Source organism: Temnothorax nylanderi, unplaced genomic scaffold, assembly GCF_030848795.1.
Source record: "Temnothorax nylanderi isolate EJ_2023f unplaced genomic scaffold, tnyl_v1.0 TNYL_tig0587_pilon, whole genome shotgun sequence".
In the NCBI taxonomy this organism is placed as follows: domain Eukaryota; kingdom Metazoa; phylum Arthropoda; class Insecta; order Hymenoptera; family Formicidae; genus Temnothorax; species Temnothorax nylanderi.
The window spans coordinates 536-10,332 of record NW_027249649.1 but is presented as its reverse complement, the minus strand read 5'-3'; the positions used below and the strand labels follow the sequence as shown (position 1 = coordinate 10,332).

The 9,797-nt window shown below is 43.6% G+C and overlaps 1 pseudogene; it reads left to right on the top strand.

Annotated features, from left to right (window-relative positions):
* The first annotated feature begins 7,303 nt into the window (after positions 1-7,303).
* LOC139784116 (uncharacterized) lies at positions 7,304-9,071 on the top strand (annotated as a pseudogene).
* Positions 9,072-9,797: the final 726 nt, after the last annotated feature.

Below are 9,797 nucleotides of genomic sequence, written 5' to 3'. Positions count from 1 at the left end.
TAGAAGGGATATTAATAAAAATATTGTACATGTATGTATTTAATATTTCTTACATAGTTTATTTTTTCATATGTTTTAAAATACAATCTGCATGAATTAAATAACATTGTCCTTGTGTATCCATGAGTTGTGCGAGCCATCGAATCCCAGCCATTTCACGTAGACCTCGTCTCCCCTCCTGCGCAGTACTTTCTCCACGAGATACGTGTCCGGGTAAGCCGCGCGATGTAACTCATGCTCGTAAAACGCTCCAGTGATAGATTTTCCGCGATAGTCCTCCAGCAGATAGGTTGCAGGATTAGTGTGTTGCACTTTAACGATCTTAAACACCTCGGTGCTCCAATTTGGCGTGTAACCCTTCTCGAAAATTGTCTTGTGCTTGCTAACGCGTACCCGATCGCCTACTTTAAACTTTGTCAAACCTGCGATCTTGATCGCGCTGTACACCGTGGTTAAGAGTCTTTCAGCGATTGCAGGAGTAACGTCGACGGGCCGCATGCCGATCGTTCGATGCTTGCGCGCGTTGTACTCCACGACGAGACGCGGTAGCTCGTCGATCCACTTGTAAGTTCCGTTGAATGTAAACATCTTCCACATGTTATTCTTTAACGTGCGATTGAATCGCTCGATGATCGACGCCTTCAACACCGAATATGTGGAATAATGATTGATGTTGTGTTTCCTCACAAGACGTTGCACGTCGGTGTTGTAAAATTCCTTCCCCATATCGGTTTGTAAGTTTTTCGGACATCTCCGGCTCTCTCGAATTATCTTGGCGATAACTTCAGCTGTCTCGCTTCCACCTTTACTCTTGAGCGGTACAGCCCACGCATACTTGCTCAGCACATCGATGATGGTGAGTATATAATGGTAACCTTTGTTGAAACGTGAGTATGGACGCATCTCGACAATGTCAGCCTGCCACAGGTCGTCGTATCCCCGAACTATGACGTGTCTTCGTGGAAAATTTCTTCTCGCCGGAGCATGCAGTTCTTCGACGAGTCGTTGCTTCTCGATATTTTTATGTCCATCGGATGTCATGTTTTTTAGCAGTGTGTAATAATATGCACAAAGAAATTATATTATGATTTATATCTCAAACTTTTTTTAACAATTCAATAGCCGTTTATTTCCGTTCATTGTCCTTCAATAGCCATTCTTTGTCTGTCGGCCGTTCTTTGTCCACTAGTCGTTTATAGCCATTCGCTAGCCGTTCATAGCCATTCGCTAGTTGTTCATAGCTGTTTCTGAGTCGTTCGTTAGCCGCTTGATAGCTATTCCTGAGCCGTTCCTGAACCGTTCGTCGCTGTCGTTCATCATCGTCGTCCGTTAATCGTTCATAGCCATTCCATTTGTTGCTAGCCATTGTTGTTGTTGCTCGTTTCTGACTCAGCGGTCGTCAAATGTCGAAGCTCGTGTATCGCAATCCGTAACGCTTGCAGATCCTTCTCGAATGCAGTCAGCTTCTCGTCTAACTCTTTCTGTCGATTGCTCGACATTTTAAAGCACTGATCTACATATAGTTTGTTAACCGCATCATCATCAGCTTCCGGTTGTGCCACGCGTCGAATCTTGCGCGACTTTGCATCAAAGTTGGCGGCAACCATACAAAGAGCGTTATCCCGCACGTAATTTCTGACTAATCCATTGCATTGATAGTTCGGTTGCGTCTCGCCTCGTCCGAGCGATATGCCAAACTTGTTGATCGGCATTTCAATGCTGATTGAATGGTTCGCCGACGTATGGTTTAATTTATAATAAGCCCAGCTTCGCGAAGTTCCTCGATGATCGACAGGATCTCGTTGTCGTGACCGTTGTGACCCGCTTGGCGCGAAGCGTCGAGCAATCGGAGACGATCCACCAGCTCGTTGGGGTCGTCCCAGTGCACGTAGTCAACCTTATTGTTTGTTACCGTCATCGCGTGAGGCATGCATAATCCCTTTCCAGATTTTTTCTTCCTGGATTCGGGAGGGAACAACGATGCGATTACCTGTGTATACTTGTGTCCCCTGTTGCTCTTGACTCGCTCGCGAGGATCGTGCTTGAATTTATGAGCACTCGTTTCCAACAGCAGGCTCTTATACTTTTTCATATCTCCCTCCGTGTAGATCTCGTCATCGGGCATTCTTTTGAAGATCAACTCATAAAGACCGGGTGTACCGATATATCGTATGCCATTGATAATATAATTATTCTATCCTCCTTGTTCACGTCAAAACGTTTATTACCGAACATCATTCCGTCCTTGCCGAAATAAACACCGTATACGGGGTCTATACTTCGATCGGCGCTCAGAAAAGCCCCGATGTACTCTCGACCCAGTGGACCCAAGTGATCTTGCAACGATTGTAGAAACGTTTCTCGTCCCTTCGACGTTTCCAACTGCTCTCGTACGGATGTCGCGATCGAGTCGTCCGTGGTTTCAAAAACATTCACGCTTGTGAGGAATTTGGGAATTGTATCTTGCACGGTTCTCGCCGTCGTGGACGGTGTGGAGGTTATCGGTAGTACTTTCGATCGTTTCGATTGATCAGATTTATGCGGTGTCGATGAGAGATCCAACCGGGATTCTGATCGCTTCCTCTTTTTCGACGTCGCATCTTCCCAATCCTCCTTATCCTCCCTCCTCCTCCTCCTCCTCCTCCTCCTCCTCCTCCTTCTTGCGCTGCTGAAAGGGTAACGTTTCGATCCCCACGTCAGCGTCGCTCTCCGTCGGCTCCTCTTTCTTCACCGAGATCGAGTTGTCTGCGATCTTTTGCAATGGTCCGATGAGAGGCTTAAAGTGTGCGTCCAACTCAATGTCCTTCACGATCTTACCGGTCTTCAAAGCGCGAAGTTTCTTACGAATCGAATCACTCGTTTTCGCAATCTCCTTCACAATCTTCTCGCGCTCGCGAATATTCTCGCTCCTGTCGATCGTGGCCATCGCGGGAAAAAAAAGCAGAGTGTTAATCTCACGTTTTAACTCGACGAGGTATCGACAACGACTGACCGCTTTTGCGGTATCGCGAACACATTAAATTCTTTTCTGTATCGACCGTTCGAAAGCGCGCTGTCCTTGTCTATCACTACGAACCCGTATTTGCGTTGCCAACAATCGTGGCACAACGCACAAAATTCATCGTATGACATGTCGGTATTTACGTGATCGTTGTACACGTGTTTCAGATTGGTACCATCCTGTTTGAACAGGATCAGTAGGTTCGCGTTGTCACGTATCAGATGTTTAGGTATTCTCGCGTACGTTTGACAGAGATAGAAGCAGTCGACGCTCGAGTGCCTACCCATTGAGAAGTACTCTCTCACAGCATCTTGCTTATCGCACGCCACGTCATCGAAGACGAAGATTGAGTTTGGGCGCGCATCGCTCGGTGGAATGACGTCACTGTTGTTGGAAAACGTAAAGTAGCCAATCTCTTCTATCGACGTTAATACATTCTCCAAGTATCGATATTTCGGTTGCTGCAACGATTTCGAGTACACATATACGTTCTCGAAACGTACACCGTGCGGACTTTCCAGCAAGCTTATCAGAACGTTGGTTTTACCGCAATTCGAGGGGCCGCAAATGATCGCGCGTATAGTAGTCGGTAGCATCGCACCGTGCCTGCGCTTCTCCGCGTTGCTCCCCATCGACCGTAACCTGTCGTCGCAATTCGTCACGCGAATCGTCAACGGTTGTCGCACGAATTTCATTTTTCAGACTGTCGACTGGAGCTTCCGGCCGAACGCCTATTTATAGGTGCGCGGAACCGCGAATCGCTCAGTAGCAAAGATGTTCGTCCTGCTGTCGAGACCTTCCAATATCCGCGATTTGAGTGCCGAACAGCTACAATTTGTGCCGAAACCTGTTCTGCTGCGAATGTGTGGTGATCACGTCCACTACGTGTGGGACAAGCTTCCGGAACATATAAAGACAAATTCAGAGGTTCAGACATATCGTCGCTGTTACGAGCATTACAATCAACCGTGGCAGCGAACGCACATCGACGGTCCCGCGCCATTGATAAAGGATTGCGGCGAATGCCAACGAAAATAGGCAAAGGCTTATTAAATCGCGCGATAAACGCACTTCCATTCGAATTACATATCCCCGGCTATCAGTTTTGTGGTCCGGGCACTCATTTAAAAAACGATTGGCAAGAGGTGATCAAGGTATTAATCCATTGGACGCAGCGTGTCGCGAACACGACATAGCTTATTCTCGCAGCAACGATCTCACCGAGAGACACGCGGCCGACAAGATACTCGCCGAGAGAGCGCTAGGACGTGCCGTCGCGAAAGACTCGACTCTCTGCGAGAAAGCTGCAGCTACAGCCGTCTGGGCGGCCATGAAGGCTAAGCGGAAGCTCGGAATGGGTTTGAAAATGAAGGCGAAGGTGAAGGCGAAGACGAAGATGAAGAAGAGAGCGGATTTGAAAAAACGGATACTTCCAGCGGCGAAACGCGGTGGTATCTTGCCCATTCTACCGTTGTTGGGAGTTCTCGGTTCGTTGGTCGGTGGAGCGGCGGGAGTCGCGAAGGCTGTGAACGATAACAAAGTCGCGCGGCGTCAGCTGGAAGAACTTAAACGTCACAATCGCGCCATGGAAGGTCACGGACTTTATCTCACTCCATACAAACGCGGGCGTGGAGTCTCGAGTAAAAAAAAAAAAATGTCAAGGAAACGTTAAAAATTCCGAAAGGTGTAACTACCAACGTACAACTGCAACAACTTGCAAAGCGTATGCACATTCCATATTTTAGAGGTATTTTTATGCGTACTACTTTACCGATAGATGGAGTGCGTCGAAACGAGAGTGGCATCGTGAATTTGGATAACGCTGAGGGACCGGGTACTCACTGGGTGGCATACGCGAAGAGGGGTGATCGAGCCATATATTTCGACAGTTATGGTAATCTTCGACCGCCGAGAGAATTGGTGTTGTATCTAAAGAACAACGTGACGCAAATCGAGTACAATCGCACACCTTATCAACGATACGATCAGAGCAATTGTGGACAACTGTGTCTGCGCTTTCTACAGACGGTTGACGATCAATTTAAAGACTGGCGTTGCATTGTTTGAACTCAGTATTCATTCAAACATGTCACTGACATTTACGCTCACCGGCAAGAGTAGCATCCTCGTGGTAAGCTACTTTCCCACCGTGGATTTGAGCGATGGCGATTACGAGCTCGGTCTGACAGATTTCGAAACCTATTACACGATACCGAACGTAAATTCTTCGAACAATAAACTCTACTTTGACGATAAGGAGATTACCGTTCCCGAAGGATCGTACGAATTGCGTGACATAGACACGTATTTGAAACAATCAATTTTACAATTGGACCAATCCAATAATATTGCGAAAAAGAAACATGTCGACGAAGATGAAGAATATCCGTTGATCATTCGAGCCAACAACAATACGATGAAGAGTGAGATCAAATGTGCTTATCGGATAAATTTCACCAAACCGAACAACATTGGATCGTTGCTGGGATTTTCAGCGAATCGTGTGCTGGAGCCGCGACAATGGTACGAATCGGACGTGCCGATAAATATCATCAGTGTAAACATCATTCGCATAGAGTGTAACGTGACCGCGGGTGCATACAGCAACGACAAGTATGTGCACACGATACATGAGTTTTCGCCGAATGTGCCACCAGGATATAAGATATCGGAAACGCCGGCGCAGATCATTTACCTTCCGATCATCGTACGGAGCATTACTGATCTAACGATTCGCGTTGTGGATCAGGACGGTCGATTGATTGATTTTCGCGGAGAAGAGATCACCGTTAGACTGCATGTGCGAAGACGACGACTGTGGTAAACCGTGAGATGCTCATACTGAACGAAGTGGAGAAGGTGCGACAGACGAGTAACAAAATTAGAGAGACAATCCGATCGCCAAAGAAGAAACTCACTGTGTCGAACGTTGAATTTTTGAAATCATTGGGTTTCGTCGTACGAAATGGCTAATATCTTAAACATTGGAGGTGAACCGATCTTTGACGATAGCGTCGTCAAGATTGAGACTCACACGTACAATCCGTACGCCAATACGACGTTTGGACATAACGATGAGATAAGAATACCCATACAACAGCAAGATTTATACACGTTGCCGTGTGAAAGCTTTCTCTACGTCGAAGGAAGATTGGTAATAAAGAGAAGGAATGACGAGGACGAGTCTCAGGCAACGCTTGTAAATAATTGTGCAGCGTTCATGTTCGATGAGATTCGATACGAGCTCAACGGTGTGGAGATTGATCGCAACAGAAACGTTGGAATAACAAATACCATGAAGAACTACGTATCTCTATCGTATAATGATTCTCAACTCATGCGGAATGCCGGATGGGACGTTTCATCGAGCATATCGGAAGGATACTTCAACTTTTGCGTACCGCTCAAGGTGTTGCTGGGCTTTTGTGAAGATTACAAACGCGTCGTTGTTAATGCTCGTCACGAATTAATTTTGATACGTGCGCGTAGCGACAACAATTGCATTGTAGGAAATCCGGCGAGGAAGCCGGAAATCGAACTGTTTAAAGTACAGTGGCGAATGCCTCACGTTACGTTAAACGAGGTTAATAAACTATCCTTGTTACGGACCTTGGGGAGCGGGCGATATCTTAGTGTCAGTTTTCGTTCGTGGGATCTGTACGAGTATCCCCTCTTGCAGAGCACAACCAAGCATTCGTGGGCTGTCAAGACTGCGACTCAGCTAGAGAAGCCGCGATACGTTATTTTTGCGCTGCAGACCGGCCGCAAGAATATCATGTCTCAAAATGTTAGCGTATTCGATGACTGTAATTTGACCAATGTCAAGCTTTATCTAAACTCCGAATTTATCCGTACGATGACTTGAACCTAGATTTTACTAAAAATTGATACGGCCTTCTTTTTGATATGTACGAGCGTTTTCGTAAAACTTATTACGGATACGATTCCAGTGATACGCTTTGCAGCTTGTATACATTCCTGATGGAAGGACCTTTTGTTGTCATCGATTGCTCGCGACAAAACGAGTCTGTCAAGAGCGCCACCGTGGATGTGCGAATAGAATTTGATTGTAAAGAAAATGTACCTGCAAATACTACCGCCTATTGTCTCATCTTGCACGATCGCGTAATAGAATACTGCCCGTTGTCTAATGTAGTGCGCAAACTCATGTAAATCGCCATGTTGACAAATATTCCGATATAAGAGCGACATATGTACCGCGATACGGTACAGTACGGATTGTTCCTTCGTTGCATCATGATCGTGCCAACGTTTGTCGATCTGCAAGGATTCATCGTCGGGATGAAATTTGTCGTAAAGGAGGCAGCAGTGCTGAGAAACGGGACCGTTCTGGAACATTACATCTTTACGCGCCCCATGCCGTGGAGTCTTCTAACAAAATCTGACAAGTCATGTGCTTCCTGGTTGATTGCAAATCACCATGGATTACCATGGGATGAGGGGAACGTGCCGTACGGTATGGTAAAACGCCTAATTACGTCAGCCGTGCTTGGTACAGAAGAGGATTACGAGATGCCGACTATCGTGTACGTCAAGGGATGCCAGAAACAAGAATGGCTGGTGGATCTGCTTGAGAATTATGCGAAAGAAAATCTGATCATCGAGACTTTGGATGCGGATTACGAAGATATCAAATCTTTAATAATCTAGATGTTACTAACACTATGCGATGCGGAAAACATGTTAAGAATTGCGCATTACAAAATGTATTAAAATTATTTAACTAATGGTCGCGACGCCAGAAGAATTGGGATTTTTTACAAAAAAATAAATGTATATATATAATTTTTACAATGCTTTATTTTCTTTTCCCCATTCTCATTAGTTGTTAGTGGTTTCCCTCTCCTAATTTCCCCCACCACATCATAATTTTGAAGGTAGGGTGTTGTCGCGTATACTTGGTTCATTTTCCACTTCTTAGTCATTTGTATGAATTTTTTTTTATAACTTCTATGTAAGCAGCGCTGACATTGGTGCTTGAAAATGTTGAAGGAAGGGGAATTATCCCTTCCCTTATAATTTTTCATCTGCGCACGTTGTCCAATATTCTAAAACGTTACAGACGGAGTTAACGTTTTAACTAGTGTTACGAAGTCAAATCAATCGAGTCTCATCGTTCGAAGCGACAACTCAACAGTGAAATAAGTATACCTCTTACGGAGAAATAAGAACAATGGCTGGTCGCAGTGAAGACGTAAATATTCTGAGAAGTGGATGTTCACTCGCGATATTCCCGATAAGGGACTTCGCGGCTTCGAGGGAAGCAGCACAAGTATGAATTATTACGTACCGTATCCTCGTGAAAAATCGGAACCGTTATACGCCTAAGCCCTCGTGAAGTTTCATCGGACGAGCGCAAACGTAAGTATTACTTTGGATAAATTTTTTTAAAATTTATTTTTTCTAATTTTATTAATTTATCTACTTTATTTTTCCACAGTTTCAATAAATCGGAACCTCGTTATACGCCTCGTATCTTGGGCAGACGATTTGCCCTGACAGTCACGGCTTACAAATATTTGGATATCGGAATCAGTGTGGGATCTACATCCTTGGTGGAATTGATTCTTGGTGACAATCAGGGAAATCAGATCGTGCTTCCTCATGCAACGTGGACAACGATCATCGAAAGACGCATGGATATCGAACAACTCATGCAGTCGACTGTTGGTTCATCGCTGTCTATTCGAGATCTAATTATAGAACTTGTTAAAATGCGTGACGCTATATTGTAAAACTTACGTTGCGCGATACATGCTTATACATGATACCAGCAACTATATTATTTTTGTTTGAAATCGAACAATGTGTCGAACATGTATATTTCAATTTATGTCAAAATATACAACATGTTAGTAATAAGTATAACCATTTTGTAACAGTCTTGCGACAAAATTGTATCACGGATAAATGTCAAGCGAGAAAAGTACTTAGTGAGGTGTCCGATGGAAGTTCGCTTATAGATTGCGAACTAGTTGCTTTCGCCTTAGATAACATTGTATATGAAGCAAAAATGTAAATAACGAATAAAATTGAATATTAACATAAATAGTAGCAAAATTATTTTTCATCTATCTCTTCCGTTTTTAGCTAACATTAGCCTCCTCTATGTTTAAATTATATATATGTTGCGGTAATATCCTTTTTAATTATATACGATTTATTATAAAAAAAAATTAATAAAATTATTAAAATATTGATAAAAAACTTTTATCTAAAATAGAATAATCGCATCACGGCACGTATGGAACTTGTCCGTTCCTGTCTTGCACTCTCATTCCCCACTATGGGACTCTATAGTTTAAAGTCACGTAAAATATGTTTTTTTGTTAATTTTTGTTGTTGAACGTAGACCAGAAAAAAAAGGTCTTCGACGCCATCTCTTTCTGCGTTCAACTCTATAGTTTGTCATGGCAAATTTTTTTAAATTAAATTATTATTATTAATTAAATTATGTTATAAATAATTATATAATGAAATAGGTTATAAATAATTATATTAATTAAATTAGGTTATAAAAAATTATATTAATTTATAGGTTATAAATAATTAAATTAATTGAGTTAGGTTATAAAAAATTATAACCTAATTAATTAATTTAATTATTAACCTATAAATTAATATATTTAATTAATGATGCAAAACACGCCGTCATCCCCCTCCACGCCCAATGACGTCATCTCCCCTCCACGCCGATGACGTCATCCCCCCTCCACAAAGTGGCCCAGAACGCCCATAATATACCTACTTGTTACAAGTTACAATCGTTGACTGC